The sequence below is a fragment of the Triticum urartu genome, chromosome 1A, assembly GCF_056163025.1.
Source record: "Triticum urartu cultivar PI428250 chromosome 1A, HENAU_Tu73, whole genome shotgun sequence".
Taxonomy (NCBI): Eukaryota; Viridiplantae; Streptophyta; class Magnoliopsida; order Poales; family Poaceae; genus Triticum; species Triticum urartu.
The window spans coordinates 445860596-445879850 of record NC_141873.1 but is presented as its reverse complement, the minus strand read 5'-3'; the positions used below and the strand labels follow the sequence as shown (position 1 = coordinate 445879850).

The following is a 19255-nucleotide window of genomic DNA, read 5'->3' as shown; positions in this document are numbered from 1 at the left end:
CGTGGCATCCACCATAACGGAACGTCGTTAAGCTATCGGGTCAGGTTTTGGATCCGATAACCCGTTAACAGCCCCGGCCAATGGGGATTTTCCACGTGTAAAATCATCATTGGCTGGAGGAAACACGTGTCAGCTCATCGCTGGGACAGATGTCATCCACTCATTGGATAGAAGGCGCCTATGATACGTCGACACGTGGCACGGCCCAACAAAGGTCCATTCCTATGAAAAGGCCAGCCCGTTTGACTTGGTCAAAAGGTGGCGGGCCGGCCCATGGAAAGCCTGTTAACGGCCTGTTCGCATATAGCACATTTACAGCCCGCTAACCCAAGGCCCGTTACGCCCTATTCGAATTAGGCCCAGTAGCGTCATCTGGGCCATCCAATATGATTCCAGCCTGTTTTCACTTCTGGCCCATGTATGGCCCATGACGTCTTTCGGCCCATATGAGGCCCTATGTAACTCTTGGCCTATTAACGGCCCATGGTGAAACTGGCCCGTAATGAATAGTGTATCACTTTACACCCATTAATGGCCCGTGGTGAAACTGGCCCGTAAAGAACAGTGTATCACTTTATACCCATTAACGGCCCATTATTCCGTTGGGCCGTTTCCAGCCATGTTATCTTTCAGCCTTCTCAGAGCCCATTTATTCTTGGGCTATTTTCCAGCATTCTTTTACTTACGGCCCGTTACTGTCATTTTCTGCTTGTGGGACAAATTCAGCCCGTGGTTACAGTCGGCCCGTTTGTGGTCCGTTAATACATTGGGCCGTTTTCATAGCGTCATCAAATACGGCCTATTAACGATGGCCCATTATGGTCAGCCCATGAACGGACGATTCCAACTCTAGCATGTTTACGGCCAGAATGCGGTCTGTTTGGCCCATGTTTGGCCAATCGATCATACGGCCCGTATAAGGCCCATTGATGATACGGCCCGTAGAAGGCCCATTGTTTCTACGGCCCGTAGAAGGCCCACTATTTATATGGCCCGTAGAAGGCCCACTGTTTCTACAGCCCGTAGGAGACCCAGTGTCACTACAGTAAATATTAGCCCATGGTTATTGTGGCCTAGTTTTAAAAAATAGGTTATTGCAGCCACTAGCAAACCGCAGAAAAAGAACTGCACTGACTACAAGCAAACAAATAAACAAGACAACAAGGAAATAAATAAGCAAGCAACTTACACTAGGCTATCACGGCTATTACACATATTACATCCACTGGGCATCAAAGTTCGCCACCAGTGCAAATATAGGGAACACAACAGCATATAAACGCCGCAGCAAAACAAGTCCAGGACTGAAACCACTTCAGAAGAGCTCAAGAAACAATATCCTGGGTACCCATAATGCTGGCAAGATGCTTAGCAAGCTTATTAACTTTCTCTTGTTTGGCACTTAAGTCCTCCAGCGCTTGTTGTTGCACCAGAAAGTATGCATCTGAATTCTGCAGGGACTTCTCAGTCCTTCAGCTTCCTGTCACATAAGATCTGATCGATGTCTTTCAACTTGAAGTTGAGACTCAAGAAGCCAAACTGATTCAGGCAATGAGTTCGAAGAGCTGGTGCCAGCAGTGGTAGCCAGTAATGCGAACACTACATCAAGACAGGACTTTGGGGTTGTCTCACTGTCTTCAGTATAGTTTTTATCAGCTTTCTTGGAGACCAACAGGGATGTCTCACTATCTTGAACCTTATCTGCATTACTTCCTTTACCATTGCATAACAGGGTACTCTTCTCCAATATTTTATCCGCGTTATAAAAGAGAAACAAACAAACACATCTCAGGTTTACAATGTAGTATATGAAACTCATTTTGGTAAACCAGTTCAGTAGTAAGGTGGACAGGATAACAACATGAAACAAACATATATCTATGTAGTATGGTCACTGTATGGTCTATATCATTCTAGTTTATGTTGCCAAATCAAGATAGATACAGTTCGAATCATATCTATTTAAGACAAAGCAGCATAGACAGAATATAAGTGTGGGAAACTACACAACAATAACAACACTTGTAGTGTGCATGGCATGAGAACACAACTGTTTATTCAATTGAAACTGAAATCAACATAGAGCAAGTTACAACAGCAAATAGCCAAACACGTTGAAGAAATAGGTTTAAAACATACCTGTTGCGCCATTGGAGTTTCAATTGCATCCTTCAAATTTGAAATTAGTTGGTATCAGTAAATACAGTGATGCAAGAGCAAAGTAGTATGAACCATAGCTACGGAACCTGACCTGAGAACGATTCTTCTTCTGCTTTAAGCGTTGACTTCGGGTTCGGAGTGGTGGTCCTCGTGATTTGGGCACTGCAGTTGCCTTACTAACTGCTCGTGTTTGGGTGCTCTGTGGTGGAGACGGTGCTGTGTCAACGGGAACTGGGTGTCTATCTGCTGGGGTTGGGGTTAGAAGGTGTGTAGCTGGTTCTCTGTCCAACTGGGTAGGGGTACAATCAGCATGAGTGTGGGTTATGTGTGGTGGGGCTAGTTCTTGGGAAAGTACAACCGTGGTTCTATCTGCATTAACAAGTAGCACGATCTTTTCTGAAGACCGTGTTTTTACTCCCACAGATACTGCCATCACTCCCTCCAATTGAAATGGCTGATAAACAAGAAAAGTAATTGAATATACAGACATTGTAAGATAGACATGTGCAATGGATAGTAGGGAAGAAAACAGGGCGTGAAATAATTCACATTTATGTTGTCTAAGCAAACAGAATAGCAGGACATAATTTCACATATATGATGGCTAATTAAACAGGATAGCATGACACAATTTCACATGTATGATGGCTAACTAAACAGGATAGAATGACATACTTCAAAATATGATGACTATGTAAACAGGATGACATGATATAACTATACGATGTGTCTATTAAATTGGTTGGCATGCCATAAATCACAAACATGCCGTCGATGGAAACATGATGGCATGATATAATTCACGGATAGAATGACATAATTTAAAATATGATGACTATGTAAACAGGATGAGATGATATAACTATATTATGTCTTTAGAAAATGGGTTGGCATGCCATAATTCAAATACATGTTGTCTATGTAAACATCATGGCATGACATAATTCAAATATATGATTTATATACTAAGGAAGTGAGCAGAGGGCAATCGCATATATGATGTGTGAACTAAGGAGATGGCATTCAATATTGTGTATATGATGTAAAAACTAAGCATTGCAATACAACATATGCATTATATGAGTAATATAACCCTGCCAAGTTTGAGCATACACCTCAGGGGGATAATAGGACTGGTCATTTGCCTCTGAATCCTCCTCTGAAGAGCTATCTGTAACCAGCAAGATATCTGCATCAGCAGGTACCATTGTCTGCTCTGAAGACCTTGTTTTCACTCCAGATTTCTCCATCACCAATTCAAATGGCTGATGCACAGGAAGAGCAGTTGAATATACAAACATTGTCGACAAAAGCAATGAGAAATACAAAAAAAGGACGACATGATATAATTCACATATATGACGCTTGCCTAAATAGCATGGTGTCGGTGTCAAAACCGGCGGATCTCGGGTAGGGGGTCCCGAACTGTGCATCTAGGCGGATGGTAACAGGAGGCAGGGGACACGAAGTTTTACCCAGGTTCAGGCCCTCTTGACGGAGGTAAAACCCTACGTCCTGCTTGATTAATATTGATGATATGGGTAGTACAAGAGTAGATCTACCACGAGATCAGAGAGGCTAAACCCTAGAAGCTAGCCTATGGTATGATTGTATGTTATTGTTGTTGTCCTACGGACTAAAACCCTCCGGTTTATATAGACACCGGTGAGGGTTAGGGTAACACAAGGTCGGTTACAAAGGAGGAGATATCCATATCCGTACTACCTAGCTTGCCTTCCACGCCAAGTAGAGTCCCATCCAGACACGAGTGGAAGTCTTCAATCTTGTATCTTCATAGTCCAACAGTCCGGCCAAAGAATATAGTCCGGCTTTCCGGAGACCCCCTAATCCAGGACTCCCTCAGTAGCCCTTGAACCAGGCTACAATGACGATGAGTCTGGCGCGCAGTATTGTCTTCGGCATTGCAAGGCGGGTTCCTCCTCCGAATACATCACGGAAGGATTTGAATACAAGGATAGTGTCCGACCCTGCAAAATAAGTTCCACATACCACCGTAGAGAAAATAATATTTCCACAAATCTAATCTGCTGACATGTTTCGGCAACACGACATTATGCCACGGCCCGGTAATTATTTGAACCATTTTTCTTCAACCAACCTCACACATAACGCGAGGCGGTTTCTTGACATGTCTTGTCAAAGCAGATATCGTGCTCCCCTAATTACAGGATTCTCATCAATACAGTCATGGGTAACCCAACCGTATCTAGGACTCCTAGATTATAGGCAAGTTCCAAACAGCTATGGGGAGGACGCTTGATATTTACCCTCTTTATAAAGGGACAAGGCTTTTACTTTTTTCCCTCCCGTGCTCAATCGAATCATTCCCTCGCCTCGAGTTCTAACACCCAAAGCCCAGGTCAGGTGCTCCGGATCTTCAATCATGTCCGTATCTAGCCTTCAAGGCCGGTGGATGCCCTCCTCCATTACGGAAGAAGACATCAAGAAGTTGAGGGAGGCCAGATACCTGACCGCCGAGGTTTCGCATCGGCTGCCTGCTCGAGGGCAGGTCGTCCCTACTCCTGAGCCCAACGAAGATGTCGTGTTCATCTCCCACTTCCTCCGAGGTCTAGGCCTCACTCTGGATCCCTTCGTTAGGGGGCTGATGTTTTATTACGGGCTAGATTTCCACAATCTGGCCCCAGACTCCTTTCTCCACATCTCATCATTTATTGTTGTATGTGAGGCCTTCCTTCGCATTACCCCTCACTTCGGCCTATGGCTCAAGACCTTTGACGTGAAGCCGAAGATGGTCGAGGGGCAGCATGTAGCGTGCGGAGGTGCATTAATAAGCAGGATTGCTGGAGCTCCATGGCCAAAGCGTTCTATTCCAGAGGTGTCCAGATTATGGCAACGGGAGTGGTTTTACATCACAGCTCCCAGAAGTGCCAAGTGGGTGGCTGCCCCTGCTTTCCGCTCAGGCCCTCCACCACAACTGATGTCATGGATTAGCAGAGGGCTGAGCTAGGGTCCCGCCAAGGACGTGCCTGTATTGCAAAGCCACATTCAAAATCTCTTAGAAGGAGATTTCAGTTTGATTATGGTAATGCAAGTCATGCTGGTCTGACGAATCCAGCCATGCAAACGTCGGCCTCTTCGCATGTGGGAGTTCAACCCAGAAGGACCACGCGCTATTCAGGATTTCCTCGGCCTGCCGCACGAGGAGATGTATAGATCATTCTTCGGACCCCAAATAGAGTGTCCGGATACTACCGAGGATGTGGGCCTAAGCAACAACCGCACCGCCGACCAAGTAAGTTATCCTCTAGCCGAACACATCGTCTTTCATTTATCATGACGTTATTCTGAGAAATCGCTCTTTGACCAGGACTGGATAACAAAGGCGAAGATAATTCGGTGTTCGTCCCCCCTCCCTGAGGGTTTGGAAAATCCGGTACTGGAAAAGATGCTCGAGCTAGCACCTTGCCCGGAGCCCTCAAAGGAAGACAAAGGGGGGAATAATGAGGGCGAAAGCGGGCCTCCACCGCTACCTATTCTGACCGAGGGAACGAGCGCCTCCGTGAGGGAGGATAACCGAGGGGAGGAATCGGACATTCTCTCACCCCGGGGAAGGAAGAGGACTACCTCTGAAGATCCGGAAACCAAGGTTTCCAAGCGGGAGAAGAAATCTCCACCAGAGGGTCCTGCCTTGGAGGGTGCTCTTGCCGCACAAAGTACGCACGGGGATCAGCCCTCTAACGAGTTGTAAGTAATTAAAAAGTACTTTAATAGTGAAGATATATTACCTTACCTCTGAGGAAAATAACCGAAGTATTTATCTTGCAGTTCGGATCTTTGCCCTTCTCAGCAGAGCTCGTCTTCGGGGGATCTTCTTCCGGAGATGATGGAGAGCGAAACGCCTCCCCCGGACTCCTCTGCTCAAGAAGCGGGCAACCTTAAAGTGTCGTCACGGAGGGCCTCTCCGGATCCAGTGAGGCCAGAAGATAATCCTATAGTCACCCGAAGTCCCTAGCGTCCGGCTCTCGAAGAGAGCAAACAGAAGAGTCCGGCACCGTCTGGTATGCGGTCGAACGTACTGAGAGAGCTGTTGGAGCGAGCAGCCATCTCAGAAGAACACCGTACATTGATGGGTACGGTGATGGAAAGGATCTCATCCGCCGAAAAGCGAGTTGCATGATGCCTTTATGAGTCTACTGACGGGCTTTGAGGCACGTAAAATGATGTACATTTGTGATGGTACCGCACATTTTTAGGTGTGCCCTATGTAGATAGTAGCCCCTGAGACTCTGGTTGTCACCGAGAATGGCGGCAAATAGAGGATCGTAGTCCCAGGCAATAACCATACCGCTTTAATGTGCAGGTAGTGGGAGCTCCGGTGGCTACCCGGACTCATGAGTTTGCTGAACTGAAGCGGCAACTGGATGCGGCGGATGCCGACATCGAGCTTGTTAACAAGAGGCTTGACGAGGCACAGGGTAAGTGTTATTTTCTGGTGAATGCCACATAGTAAGAGCAGCATGATGCCAGTATCTTTAATATGTTGTGACTGCAGATGGAGCTGCCACTGTGGAAACCCTGCGGGCGGAACTTGCCCGAGCCAAAGAACAAGCAAGGATTAGTAATGCGGCTGCTTTGAAGGCGGCCAAAGAGTTGAAAGCCGAGAAGGCCGCGCATTGCGAGAGCAAAGAGAAGATGGCCAAGATGGCCGTAAAGTTAAAAGACACTGCCGACCGTTGCCAGTTCCTTGAAAAAGAAAACCGAGTGAAGGCAACGGACCTTGAAAAGGCCACGATGGCGAACAAAGACACCCGCTCTGCTATGAGAGCGAATGAGGAGCTGCGTCAAGCCGGGGATATTGCGGCTGGGAAGCCCTTCATGCTGCGGAGGAAGTTTGGAGATCCACGGTATGCCCCTCTAGATCGGCTGTGGAGTTCGGCAGACGCATATATGGACTTGGAGGCGAGCGCTGTCGATGCGGCCAAATACTTCCAAGGTCAAACAGATCGTGAAGTGGACAAGCTGTTCTGGTCGCAATTCAACGTTCCAGAGCGTCCGCTTCCATTGACTGATCAGCTAGCCGAATGGGCCGAACTAAATAGGTTGTCCGGACTCTCCATGAGGTCTGTCGTGGATCAGCTGTGGCCGGAAAAGCCGAAGTCGAACAGCTATTTCAGCTTAGTGCAGCAGTTCCTTGGTGCGGTGCCGCGCATCAATGCGATGAAGAGGTCGGCGTGCATAGAAGGCTCGCGGATGGCCCTTGCCCGTGTTAAAGCATACTGGGCGGAGATGGATGCTACCACTGTTGCGGTGCAGGGTTCGGCCATAGGCCGAGTGGCTGCCGAGCACTATTTCAAAGAGGTTCTCGAGGGTGCTTGTTTGATAGGGGCCCAGTGCTTGAAGAATATTATGTTTGAGTGACATGTATTCCCATTGTAAACACAATGTTTTTATGAAATTTATTAAGGTTGTGTTTATATTTTTGCCTGAAAGTAATATGATGCCTCCTATGCGGCCGTTTATGTATACATGTGTATAACCTGAAAGATTGCAGTCGTCGGCTTCAGCCCCCACGCATATAATGTGGAGGTGTTCGCAGAAGACATGTGTTCACACTTAACCCAACATCTTGGTCCTATTAAGGAGGTGATAGCGCAGAGAACGAGGCAACTGGACTATAATGCTTTAACACTTTCACTTAGCCATAGGAGTTTGATGGTGGGGCTACTATATAGCCCATGTTGGCTCCGCACTCTCCCGAATTCGGGGTGCGTACATGCCTGGCCGGGAAACGGCCCTTCGTTAAGGAGGAGAAATTCTAACATTCCGATAGGTCATCGAGTGGTTGACCAGTCTCACGCTATATCATGACAGTCAGTTTTCGGCTTTCTCTACTGAGGTGCTCATCCGGATGACCCGGGGCACAATCGCAGTAGTTCTCCTAGTGCTACCTTAGCCGATAGAGCTGAACGTAAGGTACCAAAACATAGGAGCCAGGCAAACCCGACATTTTACCAAAGACATGATTCGGAGCTGATGCATATAAGGCCAAACTCGCGACGCCGAACACTCCCTAAGGTATTCGGTCTTTATGGTATAAACCGGGCCTAAATAGTGCCCTTTGTAAGAAGCCCCTGGTGTCCAGGTACGTGCATTATTCTGATGTGGCCACATGCCAAGACGCCATCATCCTTCTCAATTGTATTGAGAATCCGAGGGATGTGTATCAACAAGAGACAGTAAAAAAGGTTGACACAGGGTCTTAATCTAAAAAGAATCCTTGGGACGGGTCCCTACTGCACGTCTGCGCCTGTGTATCTGTTGTGCCGTATCCTAGACGGGTGTAGCACTGTGGTCATCTGTAAAAGAGAGGAACTTAGGTGAAAAGTTGTCATGCAAAAAGGTAGGTTTTAAAGAAACCATGTAAATTTCAAGATGAATAAAAATTGCCACTTGTCTGCGCACGTTGAGCCCCTTGTGTTTATGAGAGGGGTGTGGCCATCAAACCTGTACGAATTTCATATAGCTGCGCTGGACTCATCTAACCATCTCCGTGGTCTTGACGACCTATCGAGTACTTTAGTTGGTGAGGCCGTTTTAGTGTGCGGCTGCCGCGGCAGCCGCATCCTCCTCGGCACACAGGGATCGCTCAATATTTCCATTTACTATAATGATGCCACATGGACCGGGCATCTTAAGCGTGAGGGAAGTGTAATGCGGTATTGCATTAAAGCGAGCGAAAGCTTCGCGTCCAAGTAGTGCTTGATAGCCACTTTGGAACGGAGCAATGTGGAAGGTTAAATTTTCGCTACGGAAGTTATCGGGGAAGCCGAATATAACTTCTAGTAGCAGGGAGCCTGTGCAATGAGCCCCTGGGCCTGGCGTTACTCCTTTAACGGTAGTATTGCTGAGGCAAATTTTCGTTGGGTCTATCCCCATTTTGTGGATTGTGTCCTGATATATCAAGTTTAGACTGCTGCCACCGTCCATCAGGACTCGTGTGAAGTGGTATCCGTCAATTATTGGGTCTAATACCAAGGCAGCCCATCCTGCACGCTGGATACTTGCTGAGTAATCCCGATGGTCAAAATTGATCGGTTGAAACGACCAGTGGCAGGGCTCCGCGGTGATAGGCCCTTGGGCATATTTATCTGGGAGTGCCGCTTTGTTTCTCCCCTTGATCACGTGTAACACGTTGACTGTTTTGACTTCTGGTGGAAATTTCTTTTGTTCCCCAGTGTCTTGCTTGAGAGGCTCATCCTCGTCTTCGCTTGGTGTATCCTCCCCCTTGTGTACGGCATTGAGCTTGCCAGACTTCTTGAAGACCCAACATTCTCTGTGGGTGTGATTAGCGGGTTTACTCGGGGTGCTATGGATCTGACATATTTGGTCCAGAATTTTGTTGAGGCTGGACAGTTCATCTCTGGCGCCTTTAGAGGGCGGCTTTTGCTGACCTGGCCGAGAGCTTCTGAATCCGGCATTTACCGCCATGCTCTTCGGGCTGTCTTCTTTATTTTGATGCTTATTATTTTTGCTGCGTCGTGATTTCCCATTTTCATCTCTAACTTCGGATGTACTTGGGTAGCTGGTGCTGCATCTGGCTAGCCAGCTGTCCTCACCTACGCAAAAGCGGGTCATGAGGCTTGTTAATGCTGCCATTGTTCTCGGCTTTTCTTGGCCGAGGTGTCTGGCAAGCCATTCGTCGCGGACGCTATGCTTAAAAGTTGCCAAGGCTTCAGCGTCCGGACAGTCAACTATTTGGTTCTTTTTAGTAAGAAACCTGTTCCAAAGCTTTCGGGCTGACTCTCCGGGCTGTTGAGTTATATGACTCAAATCGTCCGCATCCGGAGGTCGGACATAAGTCCCTTGAAAATTTGCCCAAAAAGCGTCTTCGAGCTCTTCCCAGCTTCCAATGGAGTTTTCGGGGAGGCTTTTAAGCCAGTGCCGAGCTGGCCCTTTGAGCTTGAGGGGTAAGTACTTGATGGCGTGCAGATCATCTCCTCGAGCCATATGTATATGGAGGATATAGTCCTCAATCCAGACCCCAGGGTCTGTTGTTCCATCGTATGCCTCTATGTTTACGGGTTTGAATCCCTCTGGAAATTCATGGTCCAGCACCTCATCGGTGAAACATAGGGGGTGTGCGGCACCCCTGTATCTGGGTGTACCGCGTTGTTCGGATGTTTGTTGTGTTGCATCGTATGCTGGAGCGCGCTTGCGTGGTCCATAGATGGATCTGGTTGCGCCGTCCTTTTGATGCGAGCCTTCGCGTGGATCGCGTATTGGCTTATGTGTGGCATTGTTTGCCGCTCTATGTTGGCCGTGAGGACGTCTATCCGGCCAGATGGCCATTTCAATTTTTGGTTGCGGGGGATCCAAGGCCTCATCATCGAATTCGGGTAGCAACTTCCGCTTTGGGTAGCTCTTGGTGGGGCGATTACCGCCATACTTTGCTGCTGTGTTGAGTAATTTGCTCCATCTGATTCTGAGTGTGTCTTGTGCAGCCTTGAGTCTTTGCTTCTGCTTTTTTAGACTCCTCGCTGTGGCAACAAGCCTTTGACGGGCATTCTGTTGCTTCGGTGTCTGTCCGGTGTGAGGTCGTCTGGACTATTATCTTTGACATAGTCAGGTTGTTCGGTTTGATTCTCCGTATTGCCGTGATCCGGCGATGCTTCACCCTGCTCTAACGCTAGGTCTATATGATCGTTGTTTCTGTCGAGACGGGATTTGGAGCGCCGCTTACGCCGCCGCTTTGACTGCTTCTCGAGGGGACAACCCTTCGTTGCGTCCTTCCGTTCCTCGTCGTCGTTTTGTTTTGGTGTGTTCACCATGTATACGTCGTGTGATGAAGTGGGCTTCCAATGCCCTGTGGGCAGTGGTTCCTGTTCGTCTCCTGCATCGTCGTCCATACCGTTGATGTCTTCAGAGTCAAGGTCGAGCATGTCGGTTAAGTCATCGACAGTGGCTACTAAGTGGGTGGTGGGTGGGAGGCGAATTTCTTCATCATCCGCATCCCAATCCTGCCGGTCATAGTTCGGCCAGGATCCTCCTGACAAGGAGAGGGACCTTAGTGTGTTCAGTATGTCGCCAAGGGGCGAGTGCTAAAAAATATCCGTGGAGGTAAACTCCATGATCGGCGCCCAATCGGATTCAATAGGATCGGGTGCAGGCGGTTCGGAGTCCGTGGCCGAAGAAAGATCCGACAGTTTAACAATACGGCTCTCGTGCAAGGTAAGGTCGATGTTCGGCTCGATTGCCGCTGAGGGTAAGGCCTCCGTGGTAGGATCCATCCACCCGTCCACGGAAGGCACAACTGGCTCCGAATTGAGGGTCCGAGTGGCTGTCGGTGCGATTTCCTGAACACTGTCTGATGGTAGAGCTAAATCGTACTCATCGTGACCGCGTGACGCACAAGGCAGAGGCTCGAATCCGTCGAAGATCAAGTCTCCGCAGATATCGGTCGTGTAGTTCAAGCTTCCAAACCTGACCTGATGGCCAGGGGCGTAGCTTTCAATCTGCTCTAGATGGCCAAGTGAATTGGCCCGCAGTGCAAAGCCGCCGAACACAAAGATCTGTCCGGGGAGGAAAGTCTCACCCTGGACTGCATCGCTATCGATTATAGTAGGAGCCATCAAGCCTAACGGCGACAACACAGAGGAACTCTCAATGAAAGCACCAATGTCGGTGTCAAAACCGGCGGATCTCGGGTAGGAGGGTCCCGAACTGTGCGTCTAGGCGGATGGTAACAGGAGGCAGGGGACACAAAGTTTTACCCAGGTTTGGGCCCTCTTGACGGAGGTAAAACCCTACGTCCTGCTTGATTAATATTGATGATATGGGTAGTACAAGAGTAGACCTACCATGAGATCAGAGAGGCTAAACCCTAGAAGCTAGCCTATGGTATGATTGTATGTTATTGTTGTTGTCCTACGGACTAAAACCCTCCGGTTTATATAGACACCGGAGAGGGTTAGGGTTACACAAGGTCGGTTACAAAGGAGGAGATATCCATATCCGTACTACCTAGCTTGCCTTCCACGCCAAGTAGAGTCCCATCCGGACACGAGACGAAGTCTTCAATCTTGTATCTTCATAGTCCAACAGTCCGGCTGTCCGCAGACTCCCTAATCCAGGACTCCCTCACATGGCATTGCATAATTCACATACATAATGCCTTGCAACAAGATAACATTGCATAATTCACATATATAATGTCTTGCAACAAGATGGCATTACATAATTCACATATATGGTAATTAGACACTAAACAGGTGGCATTCAAACAAAGCATGTCTAAACTAAGCAAATGACATAGCAATGCAAGATACCATACGCACGATATGAGCAACATAACCCTGCCGAGTTAGGGCATGCACCTCGGGGGGAAATATGACTGGTCATCTGTCTCTGAATCCTCCTCTGAGGACCTATCGGTAACCAGCAAGACATGCGCTTCATCAGATAGCATTGTCTGCTCTGAAGACCTTGTTTCCACTCCAGATTTTTCCATGACCGCGCCAAATGGCTGATGCACAGGAAGAGTAATTGAATGTACTAAAATTGTTGACAAATTTAAAACGTAATAAAAAATGATGGCATGATATAATTCACATATAAGATGACTGGCTAACCAGGGTGGCATTGCAAAATTCACATATATGATGTCTGGCTAGACAAGATGGCATTGCATGATTTACATATACGATAAAGAAACTAAACAGATGGCATTGACACAAAGCATGTCTAAACTAAGCAGATGACATCTTTAATGTATACAATAAGCAATGCAAGGCACCATATGCATGATATTACCAACATCAGCATGCCAAGTTAGAGCGAAGACCTCATGGGGTATATAGGAGTAGTCTTCTCCTTCTGAATCCCCCTCAGAACAGTTATCTTCCTCTTGATTACGATCCGAAATGGGTGGAGGGGGGCTGCCTTTGCGCCCACCATGGAACGACGTCTGCATGAAATTTTATTGCCACGCAAGGCTCGTCTCTTTTGCTCTACATGATCAGTTCCATTGTGTACAATAACTGACATGCATAGGAATAAAACATAGTGAGATTATGTAAGGAGTGCATGCACAAATCCAGAGTGATGGTAGCAAACTGTGGATAGACCCAAAACCAATGATAGCAGGTAGATAATAGCTTTAGTTAAAAAATACAGATAATGGCTCCTTTAATGTTTGTTTGCACCCAACATGAAACTCATAGTAGACACCGGAGATTAACCAGATAGTAGACAGATAGTACTGATTGCTGCCCCAATATGTACCCCACAACCATTTAAAAACTCAAGTTTCAGCATTAGTTTGGTCCTGACTTGGAGTCTAATAGGTGAACACGACGATAATGTAGCATGTCATCATATTATGCGACGCATAACGTAAGCAGACACGGAAGAGTGTGACCTCTCTTGCGGACCCGTGTAGTCCTCAAGGTCATATGCTCAGTTGATGATGGTAATGCAGTTGCCATGGCTGCCGGCGGCGGGGAAGAAGATCTGAGGCGGCGAAAGACAGTCTGGAGAGCGGATCCCTGCTGTGGTGAACCCTTCCGTCATTGGAGCAGCTGAGCTGGGGTGGAACATAGCGCCGCAGGAGCAGAACAAACCACACAAGGTTTTCTTTAACACATATCTGTAACAGAAGTAATTGAGTAAGGGATTGTTTGAATTTGAGGATTGTAACAATGTAGGGATAGGAAATAGACAGGAATAGGATAGGAATGCACGTTCAAAATAGAGAATTTAAAAACATAGGATTTCTGCCTATCTGGGTGTCTGATTCACAACAATTGGAAGATCACAGGACGCAAAAAAGCATGGTGAGATTAAGTTAAACCACAAGAAAATGTACGGTTATAATGCTATTATGGTACTATCTCTTAGTCTTGTGCTAGATGAATAGGAATATGAAAAGGAGGAGAAGTGGAAATTAGAATTCCTACGGTTTTTCTTTCAAGGAGACACTAAAGGAACAAATCCTACAGTTTTCCTTTGCTACATTCCTTTGCACCAAATTCATGAAAAGTAGTACCATAGGAAACTTTCCAATTCCGATGTTTTTCATTCACTTTTCCTTTCAAGCACTGGCGATTCTAGTAGGCAGGCTTGAGCAAGGAAAATCCTACACTAAAAAAATGTTTTGTGCTACTTCTATTACTTTGGATCCAGGCCACTGCCATACTAGCTCAACTCCCAGGCCCATTGACAAATGCAGAGCTCAAACGCGCAGAGATAAATAATGATGGCGTTCAAGAGAGTCCATCATGGATAGCTAAGTTGCCTGGTACCTCACTGCTTGTCATATAGTAGGATAAAATAGTCGTATTTCCCGTTACTACGAGTGCTCAGTGGACAATATATATAACATGTAGAGTAAAAAAATAGATGCAACAAGTGTACAACCTCTTTGGCGAAGCCATGTCGATCTCAACATGTCGACCTCTTTGGATAGCTAAGTGTACAAAGTGCTAGATGTAAAATACATCAGCCGCTCATCTCTGAACTTAACTGTCAAAACTAAATTTAACTGTTGAAACTAAACTTAACTGTCGAAACTGAACTTAACTGTCGAAACTCAATTTTGCTGTCGAAACTGAATTTTGCTGTCGAAACTGAACGCACTAGCAAGGTGAGGCTACATGCCGGTCGACTGACTTTTTCATCTCTGGTCAGTCGATTTTGCAGCCGTTGGATACGAAATCAAGGGCCTATGGTTCATCTTCAACCTCCACCCCCTTGAGCCCCCAGCCACCACCGGCCAAACAGCAGCCCCCCGCTGCCCGCGGCCGGCGGTGCACCGCCCCGCCCGCCCCAAAAACACTCCCCACCGCCGGTCCGCCGCCGCCCCGGCCATCCCTCTAGGCCCCCCCGTGCCGAGCTTTTTCTCCGGCGATTCCCACGCCACCGCCCCGCCAACACCCTGCCACCGCCGGCGACCACCGCCCCCATCCTAAACCCTAAGATAGATAGTGGGGTACCTCTCTGGCGAGCCCCCCTCCCCGCTGCGGCTGGTTCTTCCTTCACCCCGGCGAGCCCCCCCCCCCCCACCCCCTGAAAATCGACTGCCCAAAAGTTGATTCAGTCGACTAAAGTGTAGCTAAATCGGAGCAGCATCGCAAGCAAGAGCAAGAGCGAGAGCAGCAGCGCGAGCAAGAGCAGACCAGGTAGGGGATCGAGAGCAAGAGCAGAGCAGCAGCGCGAGCGAGGGCTAAAGCAGCAGCAGCTCCTACTGATGTGGACGTCGCCGCCGAGGGAGTGACGTCGTGGAGGATGTGGCCGGTGACGCCGCCGTGGATGGAGCCGCGTCGTGTCGCCTCGGGACTGAGCGCCGGCAGCACCATGAGATCGAATCAAGAAGAAAATGAGGCGATTAGTGTACAACCTCTTTGGTGGCGCCGATTAGGCCGCAGCTTCATCCAAGGAAACGGTGATGATGATGCTCTTCCGGTGGTGCAGGTGAAGACGGCGGTATGGGAATGGAGGTGGCGCGAAAGATGAGGGGAACGTCGGGGCAGCTACTTGGAGGTGGAGGACGGGGTGGCTGAACCGGCGGGACGATGAGATCGACGACGGATCCTCATCCGGTACGATGGATGAGGGACGTCGAGGTGTTGCTGTGGACGACGTCGTCGGGGAAGAGGCTCCGGCTGGGTGGCGGACGGAGCAGGGTGTGGGGTTTCATCGCAGGTTTTCGCGGCCTCGGTGTACGAATGGGTGGGCGGATGGGATGGCAGTAGGGAACCATGTCTTAGAGACACGCTTGTCCGAAATGTGGGGTAAGTTACGAAAGTACCCCCACCGATTTGAGGCGGTTCTTTCGGTTCAGGGGTACCACGGGCATTTCGTGTGTCGGGATTTCACAGGAGGTGGGAGTTTTCGCGCGCGTTGTAATTTTGGAATAGCAAGGCGCGGGTTGAGATGGAGGGAGTTGTCAGAGCACAACGAGACAAAGATATATCTTAAATATTTCGGGCTAACAAGGCACGGGTTGAAGAGGCGGGAGTTTCGCAGCATGATAGACAGAGACGCTAGCTTGAATTTTCAGCATAACAAGGCGCGGCTTGAAATTTCGGAAGAACAAGCTTAACGTGTACCCAAAAAAAACAATTTGCACCTCAACACGCACAACACACACACAAACACCATTTAGACTAGAGTAAGGTACACGTGCATTGCACGCATGAGATTTGGCAACCAAATTATGAATAAATACCACATTATAGCATGCAAGCTTTGAGTCATATATGCATGATGTATATGTTCGTTTAATTCTTATAGTTCATTTCATTCAAAATCATCTAGTTTTTATAAGAAAGCTAATCTATTTTAAGATTCATGGAATTGTGTGTCGTAAGACGTAAAGTAAAAACAAATAATGGCAAATCATGTAGAAAAACATTTGGGAAATTCTGATACGGAAGATTCTAGAACAAATAAGAAGTGCTTGTGTTTTGATGTTTGTGCATTATGCTTAAGTTCAACCATGGAGTCTTCTAGATTATACATGTGGCGAAATCTGGTGGAATCTAGATGATATCCAACGGCCAGTAGTGCTCAAATTTGCCATCTTTGGACCATCGGATTCGCCTCATCCAACGACCATCTTTCAAAGTTAAAGTTACCCACACACAATATAATATAATATATATAGGGGTATAGATATAAATATGTGATGCGAAAGCCGCCCATCATCTCCAATTAGAATAGTGTGTCCATGCACAGATGCGGCGTGGCCAAATGATGTCTTCCATCGGTATCTCGAATTCAAATCAGTCTGACCTTGTTCAATGTGTATACATTACAACATGCTCGTTTCCAAACCACACCGCGCAGATCTCCGTTATATTCATGCATGCATGGGTTTCAAACATCAGGATCTCTTATTCAAATATTTGAATTCAACTTTACATTGATTACGACCTCACCTATTCTTTTACACCCACACAGTAGTCTTCTCTTTATAATTGTACCACTAACTTTCTCTCGTGCATGCATGCACACACACTACCAGTCGACATTATCCATCGCACGCATGCAATCTTTTTCTTCAGGTCGGTCTCCCATGAAGGCACACACCCACACACATCTCCCTCTCCATCATATCGGGCATTCTTTATCTCTCACGCGTGCATGCGCAACGATCGATGTTCCTCTATGTATGTGTGTATATAGCTAGGTCTTTCATAGTTTTCCACACAAACCAATCAATCGATATATCCAGTGAGGTCTCACCCTCTTTCCCACGTCCACATCGATCAATCTATACCTCTCTATATAGGATTAAAATATATAGCTAATACACCCACATTAATTATATATCCAACGTCCCCCTCTCATCATCCATGCCTTCTGCTTCATCTCTCAGACGCGTGCACAATGGCGAAGACAGGGGGCAGTAAGGGCCCTGCCCCCCTCCCCCCTAACATCACTATATATCGAGGCTAATATGAATGTGATCATTAGACAATTGCTGCTAAAATGGTTTAAGTTCATGAATTGACCCTCCTCGTAAAGGATTAGCAATGCTTGGCCCCCTAGCTCATTTATTTTTCATGGTTCCGCCACTACGCGCAATAGCGCACGTGTTCGCCCCCTCTCTCTAAATATCGATCTCGCACCTGTGCATTCCTTCATAGTCTCCCTCCACTCGGCCCCTCGCACCATCTTCTAGCCCCCCACCGGATTTTGCCACATGTACAATCTAGCAGACTCCATGGTTGAACTTAAGCATAATGCACAAACCTCAAAACAACAGTGGTTCTCTTTTGTTCTAGAATCTTCCGTATCATAACTGCCCAAAAAAAATTCTAGTTGAATTGCCATTATTTGTTTTTACTTTATGCTTTACAATGCACAATTCCATGAATCATAAAATAGATTAAGGGCTTCTTTGATTCAAAGGATTCTCAAAGGAATTTTGGAGGATTCTAATCATTAGGAATTTTTCCTGTCTTGGTTGTTTGATTCGTAGGATTGTAAACCATAGGAATTTTTCCATATGATTCATTTGCACTAGATTTCATAGGAAACATCCCATCCACTCAAACCTCTTTGAAAGAATTTTGCGTTTTTTCTATGCACAATCAAACACTCGTACAATCCTGTAGGATTCAAGACGACATTCCACTATAATCCCATGTTTTTCCTATTCTCGCGTTCTTAGCTTTTTTATAAAAACTAATTGATTTTGAATGAGATGAACTATAATAATTAAACGAAGGGCTACATCAGGCATATATGACTCAGAGCTTACATGCTATAGTGTGGTATTTATTCATAATTTGGTTGCAAAATCTGATGCGTGCAATGCACGTGTACCTTACTAGTACTTCGAGTATGTGCAAATCACGTAAATTAGAATACCAATGGCACGCTACACAGTGTCTCTCTTACAGTTCATGAAGCCACGTGGCACATGTGGAGGCGTTGTCACGACCTCCTTGCGTGGATTGATCACAGTGACGTGCTGCTGGTTCCAAAAGAATGTACTCATCCTCCCTGAGCCATACTGGCGGTACATGCACAAAGCGAAGATGTGCACGCACGCCACGCACGCACTCATTCCCTCGCACGCACACGCGGGTACACGGACAGACACAATTTTGTACCAAGATCCACCCCATGTGATAATTTGACGCATGTAAAGTCGTTCACTTCATCGATGGTCAATTAATACAGCGCATGCAAATTGAGTGGACATGAGGGCGGAAGAAAGACATTATTACTCCACTGCGTGCGTGCGAGTAGTTAAATCATGGGTTGCTAGTAGTACTTCCATTGGTCTCCTTTGTATTTTGTACCAATTTTTGACAGTAACATAATATTTATGCATTTGAGTAGTGTAGTACTTGAAATTTATGTTCCACTAAACTCATTGGGAGCCGTTTCGGGCCTCGAAACCAAAACCATCAATTAATCTTTACCTTGTTCCCATCACATTTGAAAGCCTGCTCACACCTACTAGTACGTACCAAACCTGAACGTGTTCCCACTATGCAGGTATTAGTACTAGTGCTAGTACTTAGGTTATAAAAAGGGGAACTACCTAACCGAAAATTACTCTACCTTTCCTCCTCATAAGTGCTTCTTCTTCGTCCGTCGT

At 47.0% G+C, this 19255-nt stretch overlaps 1 pseudogene; it reads right to left on the bottom strand.

Moving 5' to 3' along the window:
• Positions 1-19255, bottom strand: part of LOC147991634 (flotillin-like protein 2) — a 61992-nt pseudogene that overhangs the window by 30319 nt on the left and 12418 nt on the right.